Raw genomic sequence first — 14,698 nt, 5'->3', positions numbered from 1 at the left:
GAGACTCTCTAATACTGTTCATCAGACAGGAGACTCTCTGTTCATCAGACAGGAGACTCTCTCTGTTCATCAGACAGAGACTCTCTGTTCATCAGACAGAGACTCTCTGTTCATCAGACAGGAGACTCTCTAATACTGTTCATCAGACAGGAGACTCTCTGTTCATCAGACAGGAGACTCTCTGTTCATCAGACAGGAGAATACTGTTCATCAGACAGGAGACTCTCTAATACTGTTCATCAGACAGGAGACTCTCTGTTCATCAGACAGGAGACTCTCTGTTCATCAGACAGGAGACTCTCTCTGTTCATCAGACAGAGACTCTCTGTTCATCAGACAGGAGACTCTCTAATACTGTTCATCAGACAGGAGACTCTCTAATACTGTTCATCAGACAGGAGACTCTAATACTGTTCATCAGACAGGGAGACTCTCTAATACTGTTCATCAGACAGGAGACTCTCTAATACTGTTCATCAGACAGGAGACTCTCAGTTCATCAGACAGGAGACTCTCTAATACTGTTCATCAGACAGGAGACTCTCTAATACTGTTCATCAGACAGGAGACTCTCTAATACTGTTCATCAGACAGGAGACTCTCTGTTCATCAGACTCTCTGTTCCTGACAGGAGACTCTCTAATACTGTTCATCAGACAGGAGACTCTCTAATACTGTTCATCAGACTGGAGACTCTCTGTTCATCAGACTGGAGACTCTCTAATACTGTTCATCAGACAGGAGACTCTCTAATACTGTTCATCAGACAGGAGACTCTCTAATCTGTTCATCAGACAGAGAGACTCTCTGTTCATCAGACAGGAGACTCTAATACTGTTCATCAGACAGGAGACTCTCTGTTCATCAGACAGGAGACTCTCTGTTCATCAGACAGGAGACTCTCTAATACTGTTCATCAGACAGGAGACTCTCTGTTCATCAGACAGGAGACTCTCTGTTCATCAGACAGGAGACTCTCTAATACTGTTCATCAGACAGGAGACTCTCTGTTCATCAGACAGGAGACTCTCTAATACTGTTCATCAGACTGGAGACTCTCTGTTCATCAGACAGGAGACTCTCTAATACTGTTCATCAGACAGGAGACTCTCTAATACTGTTCATCAGACAGGAGACTCTCTAATACTGCTCATCAGACAGGAGACTGTTCATCAGACAGGAGACTCTGTTCATCTCTGTTCATCAGACAGGAGACTCTCTAATACTGTTCATCAGACAGGAGACTCTCTAATACTGTTCATCAGACAGGAGACTCTCTAATACTGTTCATCAGACAGGAGACTCTCTGTTCATCAGACAGGAGACTCTCTAATACTGTTCATCAGACAGGAGACTCTCTAATACTGCTCATCAGACAGGAGACTGTTCATCAGACAGGAGACTCTCTAATACTGTTCATCAGACAGGAGACTGTTCATCAGACAGGAGACTCTCTAATACTGTTCATCAGACAGGAGACTCTCTAATACTGTTCATCAGACAGGAGACTCTCTAATACTGTTCATCAGACAGGAGACTCTCTAATACTGTTCATCAGACAGGAGACTCTCTAATACTGTTCATCAGACAGGAGACTCTCTGTTCATCAGACAGGAGACTCTCTAATACTGTTCATCAGACAGGAGACTCTCTAATACTGTTCATCAGACAGGAGACTCTCTAATACTGTTCATCAGACAGGAGACTCTCTCTAACTCTAGTTCTGTTCATCAGACAGGAGACTCTCTAATACTGTTCATCAGACAGGAGACTCTCTGTTCATCAGACAGGAGACTCTCTGTTCATCAGACAGGAGACTCTCTAATACTGTTCATCAGACAGGAGACTCTCTAATACTGTTCATCAGACAGGAGACTGTTCATCAGACAGGAGACTCTCTAATACTGTTCATCAGACAGGAGACTCTCTGTTCATCAGACAGGAGACTCTCTAATACTGTTCATCAGGAAACTCTCAGTTCATCAGACAGGAGACTCTCTGTTCATCAGACAGGAGACTCTCTAATACTGTTCATCAGACAGGAGACTCTCTAATACTGTTCATCAGACAGGAGACTCTCTAATACTGTTCATCAGACAGGAGACTCTCTGTTCATCAGACAGGAGACTCTCTAATACTGTTCATCAGACAGGAGACTCTCTAATACTGTTCATCAGACAGGAGACTCTCTAATACTGTTCATCAGACAGGAGACTCTCTAATACTGTTCATCAGACAGGAAACTCTCAGTTCATCAGACAGGAGACTCTCTGTTCATCAGACAGAGACTCTCTAATACTGTTCATCAGACAGGAGACTCTCTACTGTCATCAGACAGGAGACTCTCTAATACTGTTCATCAGACAGGAGACTCTCTAATACTGTTCATCAGACAGGAGACTCTCTAATACTGTTCATCAGACAGGAGACTCTCTAATACTGTTCATCAGACAGGAGACTCTCTAATACTGTTCATCAGACAGGAGACTCTCTAATACTGTTCATCAGACAGGAGACTGTTCATCAGACAGGAGACTCTAATACTGTTCATCAGACAGGAGACTCTCTGTTCATCAGACAGGAGACTCTCTAATACTGTTCATCAGACAGGAGACTCTCTGTTCATCAGACAGGAGACTCTCTAATACTGTTCATCAGACAGGAGACTCTCTGTTCATCAGACAGGAGACTCTCTAATACTGTTCATCAGACAGGAGACTCTCTGTTCAAGACAGGAGACTCTCTAATACTGTTCATCAGACAGGAGACTCTGTTCATCAGACAGGAGTTCATCAGACAGGAGACTCTACTGTTCATCAGACAGGAGACTCTCTAATACTGTTCATCAGACAGGAGACTCTCTGTTCATCAGACAGGAGACTCTCTAATACTGTTCATCAGACAGGAGACTCTCTAATACTGTTCATCAGACAGGAGACTCTCTGTTCATCAGACAGGAGACTCTCTAATACTGTTCATCAGACAGGAGACTCTCTAATACTGTTCATCAGACAGGAGACTCTCTGTTCATCAGACAGGAGACTCTCTAATACTGTTCATCAGACAGGAGACTCTCTAATACTGTTCATCAGACAGGAGACTCTCTGTTCATCAGACAGGAGACTCTCTAATACTGTTCATCAGACAGGAGACTCTCTGTTCATCAGACAGGAGACTCTCTAATACTGTTCATCAGACAGGAGACTCTCTAATACTGTTCATCAGACAGGAGACTCTCTAATACTGTTCATCAGACAGGAGACTCTCTAATACTGTTCATCAGACAGGAGACTCTCTAATACTGTTCATCAGACAGGAGACTGTTCATCAGACAGGAGACTCTCTAATACTGTTCATCAGACAGGAGACTCTCTAATACTGTTCATCAGACAGGACTGTTCATCAGACAGGAGACTCTCTAATACTGTTCATCAGACAGGAGACTCTCTAATACTGTTCATCAGACAGGAGACTCTCTGTTCATCAAACAGGAGACTCTCTAATACTGTTCATCAGACAGGAGACTCTCTAATACTGTTCATCAGACAGGAGACTCTCTAATACTGTTCATCAGACAGGAGACTCTCTAATACTGTTCATCAGACAGGAGACTCTGTTCATCAGACAGGAGACTCTCTAATACTGTTCATCAGACAGGAGACTCTCTAACTACTGTTCATCAGACAGGAGACTCTCTAATACTGTTCATCAGACAGGAGACTCTCTAATACTGTTCATCAGACAGGAGACTCTCTGTTCATCAGACAGGAGACTCTCTAATACTGTTCATCAGACAGGAGACTCTCTAATACTGTTCATCAGACAGGAGACTCTCTAATACTGTTCATCAGACAGGAGACTCTCTAATACTGTTCATCAGACAGGAGACTCTCTGTTCATCAGACAGGAGACTCTCTGTTCATCAGACAGGAGACTCTCTGTTCATCACTGTTCATCAGACAGGAGACTCTCTCTAATACTGTTCATCAGACAGGAGACTGTTCATCAGACAGGAGACTCTCTAATACTGTTCATCAGACAGGAGACTCTCTAATACTGTTCATCAGACAGGAGACTCTCTAATACTGTTCATCAGACAGGAGACTCTCTGTTCATCAGACAGGAGACTCTCTAATACTGTTCATCAGACAGGAGACTCTCTGTTCATCAGACAGGAGACTCTCTAATACTGTTCATCAGACAGGAGACTCTCTGTTCATCAGACAGGAGACTCTCTAATACTGTTCATCAGACAGGAGACTCTCTGTTCATCAGACAGGAGACTCTCTAATACTGTTCATCAGACAGGAGACTCTCTGTTCATCAGACAGGAGACTCTCTAATACTGTTCATCAGACAGGAGACTCTCTGTTCATCAGACAGGAGACTCTCTGTTCATCAGACAGGAGACTCTCTAATACTGTTCATCAGACTGGAGACTCTCTGTTCATCAAACTGGAGACTCTCTAATACTGTTCATCAGACAGGAGACTCTCTGTTCATCAGACAGGAGACTCTCTAATACTGTTCATCAGACTGGAGACTCTCTAATACTGTTCATCAGACAGGAGACTCTCTGTTCATCAGACAGGAGACTCTCTAATACTGTTCATCAGACTGGAGACTCTCTACTGTTCATCAGACAGGAGACTCTCTGCTCATCTAATACTGTTCATCAGACAGGAGACTCTCTGTTCATCAGACAGGAGACTCTCTGTTCATCAGACAGGAGACTCTCTAATACTGTTCATCAGACAGGAGACTCTCTAATACTGTTCATCAGACAGGAGACTCTCTAATACTGTTCATCAGACAGGAGACTCTCTAATACTGTTCATCAGACAGGAGACTCTCTAATACTGTTCATCAGACAGGAGACTCTCTAATACTGTTCATCAGACAGGAGACTCTCTAATACTGTTCATCAGACAGGAGACTCTCTAATACTGTTCATCAGACAGGAGACTCTCTAATACTGTTCATCAGACAGGAAACTCTCAGTTCATCAGACAGGAGACTCTCTGTTCATCAGACAGGAGACTCTCTAATACTGTTCATCAGACAGGAGACTCTCTGCTCATCAGACAGGAGACTCTCTAATACTGTTCATCAGACAGGAGACTCTCTAATACTGTTCATCAGACAGGAGACTCTCTAATACTGTTCATCAGACAGGAGACTCTCTGTTCATCAGACAGGAGACTCTCTAATACTGTTCATCAGACAGGAGACTCTCTGTTCATCAGACAGGAGACTCTCTAATACTGTTCATCAGACAGGAGACTCTCTGTTCATCAGACAGGAGACTCTCTAATACTGTTCATCAGACAGGAGACTCTCTGTTCATCAGACAGGAGACTCTCTAATACTGTTCATCAGACAGGAGACTCTCTGTTCATCAGACAGGAGACTCTCTAATACTGTTCATCAGATTGGAGACTCTCTGTTCATCAAACTGGAGACTCTCTAATACTGTTCATCAGACAGGAGACTCTCTGTTCATCAGACAGGAGACTCTCTAATACTGTTCATCAGACTGGAGACTCTCTAATACTGTTCATCAGACAGGAGACTCTCTGTTCATCAGACAGGAGACTCTCTAATACTGTTCATCAGACAGGAGACTCTCTGTTCATCAGACAGGAGACTCTCTAATACTGTTCATCAGACTGGAGACTCTCTAATACTGTTCATCAGACAGGAGACTCTCTGTTCATCAGACAGGAGACTCTCTAATACTGTTCATCAGACTGGAGACTCTCTAATACTGTTCATCAGACAGGAGACTCTCTGCTCATCAGACAGCAGACTCTCTAATACTGTTCATCAGACAGGAGACTCTCTAATACTGTTCATCAGACAGGAGACTCTCTGTTCATCAGACAGGAGACTCTCTAATACTGTTCATCAGACAGGAGACTCTCTGTTCATCAGACAGGAGACTCTCTAATACTGTTCATCAGACAGGAGACTCTCTAATACTGCTCATCAGACAGGAGACTGTTCATCAGACAGGAGACTCTCTAATACTGTTCATCAGACAGGAGACTCTCTAATACTGTTCATCAGACAGGAGACTCTCTAATACTGTTCATCAGACAGGAGACTGTTCATCAGACAGGAGACTCTCTAATACTGTTCATCAGACAGGAGACTCTCTAATACTGTTCATCAGACAGGAGACTGTTCATCAGACAGGAGACTCTCTAATACTGTTCATCAGACAGGAGACTCTCTAATACTGTTCATCAGACAGGAGACTCTCTGTTCATCAAACAGGAGACTCTCTAATACTGTTCATCAGACAGGAGACTCTCTAATACTGTTCACCAGACAGGAGACTCTCTAATACTGTTCATCAGACAGGAGACTCTCTAATACTGTTCATCAGACAGGAGACTCTCGGTTCATCAGACAGGAGACTCTCAGTTCATCAGACAGGAGACTCTCAGTTCATCAGACAGGAGACTCTCTAATACTGTTCATCAGACAGGAGACTCTCTAATACTGTTCATCAGACAGGAGACTCTCTAATACTGTTCATCAGACAGGAGACTCTCTGTTCATCAGACAGGAGACTCTCTAATACTGTTCATCAGACAGGAGACTCTCTAATACTGTTCATCAGACAGGAGACTCTCTGTTCATCAGACAGGAGACTCTCTAATACTGTTCATCAGACAGGAAACTCTCAGTTCATCAGACAGGAGACTCTCTGTTCATCAGACAGGAGACTCTCTAATACTGTTCATCAGACAGGAGACTCTCTAATACTGTTCATCAGACAGGAGACTCTCTGCTCATCAGACAGGAGACTCTCTAATACTGTTCATCAGACAGGAGACTCTCTAATACTGTTCATCAGACAGGAGACTCTCTAATACTGTTCATCAGACAGGAGACTCTCTGTTAATCAGACAGGAGACTCTCTAATACTGTTCATCAGACAGGAGACTCTCTGTTCATCAGACAGGAGACTCTCTAATACTGTTCATCAGACAGGAGACTCTCTGTTCATCAGACAGGAGACTCTCTAATACTGTTCATCAGACAGGAGACTCTCTAATACTGTTCATCAGACAGGAGACTCTCTGTTCATCAGACAGGAGACTCTCTAATACTGTTCATCAGACTGGAGACTCTCTGTTCATCAGACAGGAGACTCTCTGTTCATCAGACAGGAGACTCTCTAATACTGTTCATCAGACTGGAGACTCTCTGTTCATCAAACTGGAGACTCTCTAATACTGTTCATCAGACAGGAGACTCTCTGTTCATCAGACAGGAGACTCTCTAATACTGTTCATCAGACTGGAGACTCTCTAATACTGTTCATCAGACAGGAGACTCTCTGTTCATCAGACAGGAGACTCTCTAATACTGTTCATCAGACTGGAGACTCTCTAATACTGTTCATCAGACAGGAGACTCTCTGCTCATCAGACAGCAGACTCTCTAATACTGTTCATCAGACAGGAGACTCTCTGTTCATCAGACAGGAGACTCTCTAATACTGTTCATCAGACAGGAGACTCTCTAATAATGTTCATCAGACAGGAGACTCTCTAATACTGTTCATCAGACAGGAGACTCTCTAATACTGTTCATCAGACAGGAGACTCTCTGTTCATCAGACAGGAGACTCTCTAATACTGTTCATCAGACAGGAGACTCTCTAATACTGTTCATCAGACAGGAGACTGTTCATCAGACAGGAGACTCTCTAATACTGTTCATCAGACAGGAGACTCTCTGTTCATCAGACAGGAGACTCTCTAATACTGTTCATCAGACTGGAGACTCTCTGTTCATCAGACAGGAGACTCTCTAATACTGTTCATCAGACAGGAAACTCTCAGTTCATCAGACAGGAGACTCTCTGTTCATCAGACAGGAGACTCTCTGTTCATCAGACAGGAGACTCTCTAATACTGTTCATCAGACAGGAGACCCTCTAATACTGTTCATCAGACAGGAGACTCTCTAATACTGTTCATCAGACAGGAGACTCTCTGTTCATCAGACAGGAGACTCTCTAATACTGTTCATCAGACAGGAGACTCTCTGTTCATCAGACAGGAGACTCTCTAATACTGTTCATCAGACAGGAGACTCTCTGTTCATCAGACAGGAGACTCTCTAATACTGTTCATCAGACAGGAGACTCTCTAATACTGCTCATCAGACAGGAGACTCTCTAATACTGTTCATCAGACAGGAGACTCTCTAATACTGTTCATCAGACAGGAGACTCTCTGTTCATACTGACTCTCTTCTGTTCATCAGACAGGAGACTCTCTGTTCATCAGACAGGAGACTCTCTAATACTGTTCATCAGACAGGAGACTCTCTAATACTGTTCATCAGACAGGAGACTCTCTGTTCATCAGACAGGAGACTCTCTGTTCATCAGACAGGAGACTCTCTGTTCATCAGACTCTCTGTTCATCAGACAGGAGACTCTCTGTTCATCAGACAGGAGACTCTCTCTAATATTGTTCATCATCTCTTCTCTTCACTTCTTTGTCTACTCTATTATAATCCTCATAAAGCAATGCTCTCTCTCTCTCTCTAGTGCGCTCTCTCTCTGGGGGGGGGGGGGGTTGAATCACTGAGGCAGAACGGACAGAACGGAGGAGAGAGACAGAGAGATGGAGGGAAGGAACGAGGGAAGGAGGGAGGGCTCAGTGACTGTCAGCTCAGGGAGAAGTATCCCCGGGGAGGAGTAAAGGTTTTGAGGAAAACAAGAAAAGAGAGAGACAGAGAGAGAGAGAGAGAGAGAGAGAGAGAGAGAGAGAGAGAGAGAGAGAGAGAGAGAGAGAGAGAGAGAGAGAGAGAGAGAGAGAGAGGTAGAGAGAGAGAGAGAGGACAGGGAATGTTGTTTTGATGTGAGGGTGGTGGCTGGATTGTGGGGAAAAAAGAAAGAGAGAGATGAGGAGGATGAAAGGAGAGGAAGGAGAGAGAGATACGCTACTACTGTTCTGTTCCTGTCTGTTCCTCACTGTTCCTCTCTGTTCCTGTCTGTCTGTTCCTCTCTGTTCCTCTCTGTTCCTGTCTGTTCCTGTCTGTTCCTGTCTGTTCCTCTCTGTTCCTCTCTGTTCCTGTCTGTTCTCTCTGTTCCTCTCTGTTCCTGTCTGTCTGTTCCTGTCTGTTCCTGTCTGTTCCTCTCTGTTCCTCTCTGTTCCTGTCTGTCTGTTCCTCTCTGTTCCTCTCTGTTCCTGTCTGTCTGTTCCTCTCTGTTCCTCTCTGTTCCTGTCTGTTCCTGTCTGTTCCTGTCTGTTCCTCTCTGTTCCTCTCTGTTCCTCTCTGTTCCTCTCTGTTCCTCTGTTCCTGTCTGTTCCTCTCTGTTCCTCTCTGTTCCTCTCTGTTCCTGTCTGTTCCTGTCTGTTCCTCTCTGTCTGTTCCTCTCTGTCTGTTCCTCTCTGTTCCTCTCTGTCTGTTCCTCTCTGTCTGTTCCTCTCTGTTCCTCTCTGTCTGTTCCTCTCTGTTCCTCTCTGTCTGTTCCTGTCTGTTCCTGTCTGTTCCTCTCTGTTCCTTCCTGTCTGTTCCCTCTGTTCCTGTCTGTTTCCTCCTGTCTGTTCCTCTCTGTTCCTCTCTGTCTGTTCCTCTCTGTTCCTGTCTGTTCCTCTCTGTCTGTTCCTGTCTGTTCCTCTCTGTTCCTCTCTGTTCCTCTCTGTCTGTTCCTCTCTGTCTGTTCCTCTCTGTTCCTGTCTGTTCCTCTCTGTCTGTTCCTGTCTGTTCCTCTCTGTTCCTCTCTGTTCCTCTCTGTCTGTTCCTCTCTGTCTGTTCCTCTGTCTGTTCCTCTCTGTTCCTCTCTGTCTGTTCCTCTCTGTTCCTCTCTGTCTGTTCCTCTCTGTTCCTGTCTGTTCCTCTCTGTCTGTTCCTCTCTGTTCCTCTCTGTCTGTTCCTCTCTGTTCCTCTCTGTCTGTTCCTCTCTGTTCCTCTCTGTCTGTTCCTCTCTGTTCCTGTCTGTTCCTCTCTGTCTGTTCCTGTCTGTTCCTCTCTGTTCCTCTCTGTTCCTCTCTGTCTGTTCCTCTCTGTTCCTGTCTGTTCCTGTCTGTTCCTCTCTGTCTGTTCCTGTCTGTTCCTGTCTGTTAATAAGTGTTCCTGTCTGTTTCTGTTCCAGGAGGAGATTTCTCCGGGAGTCCCTATTCCCACCCTCAGTATTCCACATACAACGAGTCCTGGAGATTTCCAAACCCCAGCCTGTTAGGTAAGGAACCACTCGACCAATCATGGACATGATTAAATCACCAATTAACCAATCAACCATTCAATCTCAACTCAAAGACCTCCCCTATTTCTCCTTTTCGTGCCCCTATTTCTCCATTTAGTGCCCTATTTCTCCATTTAGTGCCCCATTTCTCCATTTAGTGCCCTATTCCTCCATTTAGTGCCCTATTCCTCCATTTAGTGCCCTATTTCTCCATTTAGTGCCCTATTTCTCCATTTAGTAAAACCAAATGCATGCTTTTCAACCGATCGCTGCCTGCACCCGCATGCCCGACTAGCATCACCACCCTGGATGGTTCCGACCTTGAATATGTGGACATCTATAAGTACCTAGGTGTCTGGCTAGACTGCAAACTCTCCTTCCAGACCCACATCAAACATCTCCAATCGAAAATCAAATCAAGAGTCGGCTTTCTATTCCGCAACAAAGCCTCCTTCACTCACGCTGCCAAGCTTACCCAAGTAAAACTGACTATCCTACCGATCCTCGACTTCGGCGATGTCATCTACAAAATGGCTTCCAACACTCTACTCAGCAAACTGGATGCAGTTTATCACAGTGCCATCCGTTTTGTCACAAAAGCACCTTATACTACCCACCACTGCGACTTGTATGCTCTAGTCGGCTGGCCCTCACTACATATTCGTCGCCAGACCCACTGGCAACAGGTCATCTACAAGTCCATGCTAGGTAAAGCTCCGCCTTATCTCAGTTCACTGGTCACGATGGCAACACCCATCCGTAGCACGCGCTCCAGCAGGTGTATCTCACTGATCATCCCTAAAGCCAACACCTCATTTGGCCGCTTTCGTTCCAGTACTCTGCTGCCTGTGACTGGAATGAATTGCAAAAATCGCTGAAGTTGGAGACTTTTATCTCCCTCACCAACTTCAAACATCAGCTATCTGAGCAGCTAACCAATCGCTGCAGCTGTACATAGTCTATCGGTAAATAGCCCACCCATTTTCACCTACCTCATCCCCATACTGTTTTTATAGTTTTTATTTATTTACTTTTCTGCTCTTTTGCACACCAATATCTCTACCTGTACATGACCATCTGATCACTTATCACTCCAGTGTTAATCAGCAATATTGTAATTATTCGCCTACCTCCTCATGCCTTTTGCACACATTGTATATAGACTCCCCCTTTTTTTCTACTGTGTTATTGACTTGTTAATTGTTTACTCCATGTGTAACTCTGTGTTGTCTGTTCACACTGCTGTGCTTTATCTTGGCCAGGTCGCAGTTGCAAATGAGAACTTGTTCTCAACTAGCCTACCTGGTTAAATAAAGGTGAAATAAAAATAAAATAAAAATTAGTGCCCTATTCCTCCATTTAGTGCCCTATTTCCCCATTTAGTGCCCTATTTCTCCATTTAGTGCCCTATTTCTCCATTTAGTGCACTACTTTAGACCAGAGCCCTATGTGTGAGTTTGATATCACTGGAGGTAGAGGTCAGGAATTCAGGCTGTGCCTGCCACCAGGTTAGCGGGGGGGTTAGAGGTCAGGGATTCAGGCTGTGCCTACCACTAGGTTAGCGGGGGGGTAGAGGTCAGGGATTCAGGCTGTGCCTACCACTAGGTTAGCGGGGGGGGGGTTAGAGGTCAGGGGTTAGGCTGTGTCTACCTGACTAGAGGGTCCATAGAGATGATTTAACGGGGGGTTAGAGGTCGGGGTTAGACTGGTCAGTATTGTGTCCATAGAGATGGGTTAGATTTAACGGGGGTTAGAGGTCAGGGGTTATACTGTAGTCTCCACTGACTGTAGATTGACTGTAGTATTGTGTCCATAGAGATGATTTAACGGGGGGGTTAGAGGTCAGGGGTTATACTGTAGTCTACACTGACTGTAGATTGACTGTAGTATTGTGTCCATAGAGATGATTTAACGGGGGGGTTAGAGGTCAGGGGTTATACTGTAGTCTCCACTGACTGTAGATTGACTGTAGTATTGTGTCCATAGAGATGATTTAGAGGTCAGGGGGGTTAGACTGGTCAGATTTAACGGGGGGGTTAGAGGTCAGGGGTTATACTGTAGTCTACACTGACTGTAGATTGACTGTAGTATTGTGTCCATAGAGATGATTTAACGGGGGGTTAGAGGTCAGGGGTTATACTGTAGTCTCCACTGACTGTAGATTGACTGTAGTATTGTGTCCATAGAGATGATTTAACGGGGGGGTTAGAGGTCAGGGGTTATACTGTAGTTGTTGTTGCTTCCACCATTTTAAAGTAGTCGACCGGGTGGGGATTCCTATGAGGGCTGGGGGGGTTGGAAGCGATCAGTCTTATGATCAATGTCTTCTTCTTCTTCTAATAGGATGCTATGGTTTGTTAAATGGTTTTAAACTATATGACCGCCATCTAGTGGCCACAATAAATTCATGCCACACGATATATATATATATAGTTCAGAGCCTCAGCCCTGGAGGTGGCAGAAAATCAACAATATTAGATTGAGCCTCTTTTTCAAATATACAAGAAGAAGAAGAAGATGGACTACTTCGAAATGGAGGAGAAGGCCTCAACGTCCGCTTGCCCCACCCCCCCTTCCCCCCGTGCTGTCGCAGACGCCACTATTGGGAGTTAACTAACCTTATGGTTGCGGTTTGTGTTAGAGATTAAAGGTCAGGGGTCAGAGGTCAGGGGTGTTAGAGGTTATTAACCTGTAGTGATGTCCTCTCTCTCAGTGTTCCAACAGGACTATGGGTCTCTCCTGGGGACGGAGATCGGATGTTCCTCTGGGCTCTTCACCGCCAGCCAGACGGGACAGATGCAAGGTGGGATTTTTTTGTCGTTTGGGGGGGGGGGGGAGCAGCACACTGTAGCCCTGTGCTTTCAGACAGTCGAGTGGAATTACCTGTAGTACAGACAGACAGGCAGACAGACAGACAGACAGACAGGCAGACAGGCAGGCAGGCAGGCAGGCAGGCAGGCAGGCAGGCAGGCAGGCAGGCAGGCAGGCAGGCAGGCAGGAGGCAGACAGACAGACAGACAGACAGACAGACAGACAGACAGACAGACAGACAGACAGACAGACAGACAGACAGACAGACAGACAGACAGACAGACAGACAGACAGACAGACAGACAGACATAGTGATGAGGCTGACAGGTAGAGAGGTACAGGGGAGGGAGGAGGTGTCAGTGTGTGATTGATGGATATGACAGGGACAGGTATTCGCGAGGGGAGTGTGTGGCACAGGGGATTAGAAGTAGCAGCACTGTGTGTGTGTGTGTGTCATGTCAACTATAACAATGCTGTTCACACCCAGCCACTAACTCAGTGTGTGTGTGTGTGTGTGTGTGTGTGTGTGTGTGTGTGTGTGTGTGTGTGTGTGTGTGTGTGTGTGTGTGTGTGTGTGTGTGTGTGTGTGTGTGTGTGTGTGTGTGTGTGTGTGTGTGTGTGTGTGTGTGTGTGTGTGTGTGTGTGTGTGTGTGTGTGTAGGGTCGCCGTACTACTACAGCACGGCATCGCGAGGGGCGGGACCGGCTGCCACGGCAACTGCCTCCGCCTACGACCGCCACTGACCCCGCCCATCAACGATGAAGAGGAGGATGAGGAAGAGGAGGAAGAAAGGAGAGATAGCACCAGCACTGTCCAATACTAGCCTGCCTACTGACGGAGGAGAAACAGGAAGGAGGGAAGGAGAAAGGAGAGGAAGAGGAGGAAGTGGATGAAGAGGAAGATGAGGACGAGGAGGAGGAAGATGAGGAGTAACAGAAAGGAGAGAAGGGGAGAGGAGGAGGAAGTGGATGATGACGAGGAGGAGGATCTGCTTTACATCAGTAAACTCCCGACTGCACACTTTTGATTGACACTCGATCCGACCAATCCCTGCTGAGCTGAGACACTGACCTATTGCTATTGCACCTGTTATGATAACGTGGATGGATGTACCCACAGAGACTGATCCCAGGTCAGATTAGACATTTTACCACCTAATGGGTAGGGTTAGGATCTGGGGAGGGCAAGCTGATCCCAGGTCAGATTACACATTTTACCACCTAATGGGTAGGGTTAGGATCTGGGGAGGGCAAGCTGATCCCAAGTCAGATTGTTGGTATATACACCCGGACTGTCGTCCCAGAGCTCTCCTAGTTGTCATCCTGCCCCTCTGACCAGGGACTGATTCAGACCTGGGACACCAGGTAACTAGACTGTCTTGGCCAATCACTGACATTAATCAATTAATCAATTAATCAATGAACTACTATCTAGGGAGACGAGACACCCAGCAGAGTTAAAGACCCGGGGACATGGAGCTGGACAGTCTCCACATTACAGCCTGATGCAGAGGGTCCCAATAGTATCCCCTTTCTCCTGAAGTGTACACTCGTTCACTACAAATCTAAAACCATTGGTTTGGTTAGAGGCTTTTTGTTGTTTTGTGATACCAGTAATTTCCTTTGAACTCAATGAAGGTGAAGAAAAGTGCCCACTTTCTGGAGGACAGAC

The 14,698-nt window shown here is 45.6% G+C and overlaps 1 long non-coding RNA gene across 3 annotated transcripts in view; it reads left to right on the top strand.

Annotated features, from left to right (window-relative positions):
- The first annotated feature begins 10,049 nt into the window (after positions 1-10,049).
- Positions 10,050-14,698, top strand: part of LOC124022750 — a 22,604-nt gene continuing 17,955 nt past the window's right edge. Inside the window, exons 1-4 of one of the 3 annotated variants that reach the window (XR_006836621.1) lie at positions 10,052-10,213; positions 12,930-13,019; positions 13,688-14,159; positions 14,226-14,698. The exon at positions 14,226-14,698 is cut by the window's right edge and continues 15 nt beyond it. This is a non-coding gene — a long non-coding RNA (uncharacterized LOC124022750). Of the gene's footprint in view, positions 10,214-12,929; positions 13,020-13,687 lie in introns of all 3 variants that reach the window. The other 2 variants (XR_006836622.1, XR_006836620.1) reach the window with 2 other exon arrangements.

The sequence above is a fragment of the Oncorhynchus gorbuscha genome, unplaced genomic scaffold (genome assembly GCF_021184085.1).
Source record: "Oncorhynchus gorbuscha isolate QuinsamMale2020 ecotype Even-year unplaced genomic scaffold, OgorEven_v1.0 Un_scaffold_1411, whole genome shotgun sequence".
Taxonomy (NCBI): Eukaryota; Metazoa; Chordata; class Actinopteri; order Salmoniformes; family Salmonidae; genus Oncorhynchus; species Oncorhynchus gorbuscha.
Note: the sequence above shows the minus strand (reverse complement) of the source record. Positions and strands in the feature narration are given on the sequence as shown.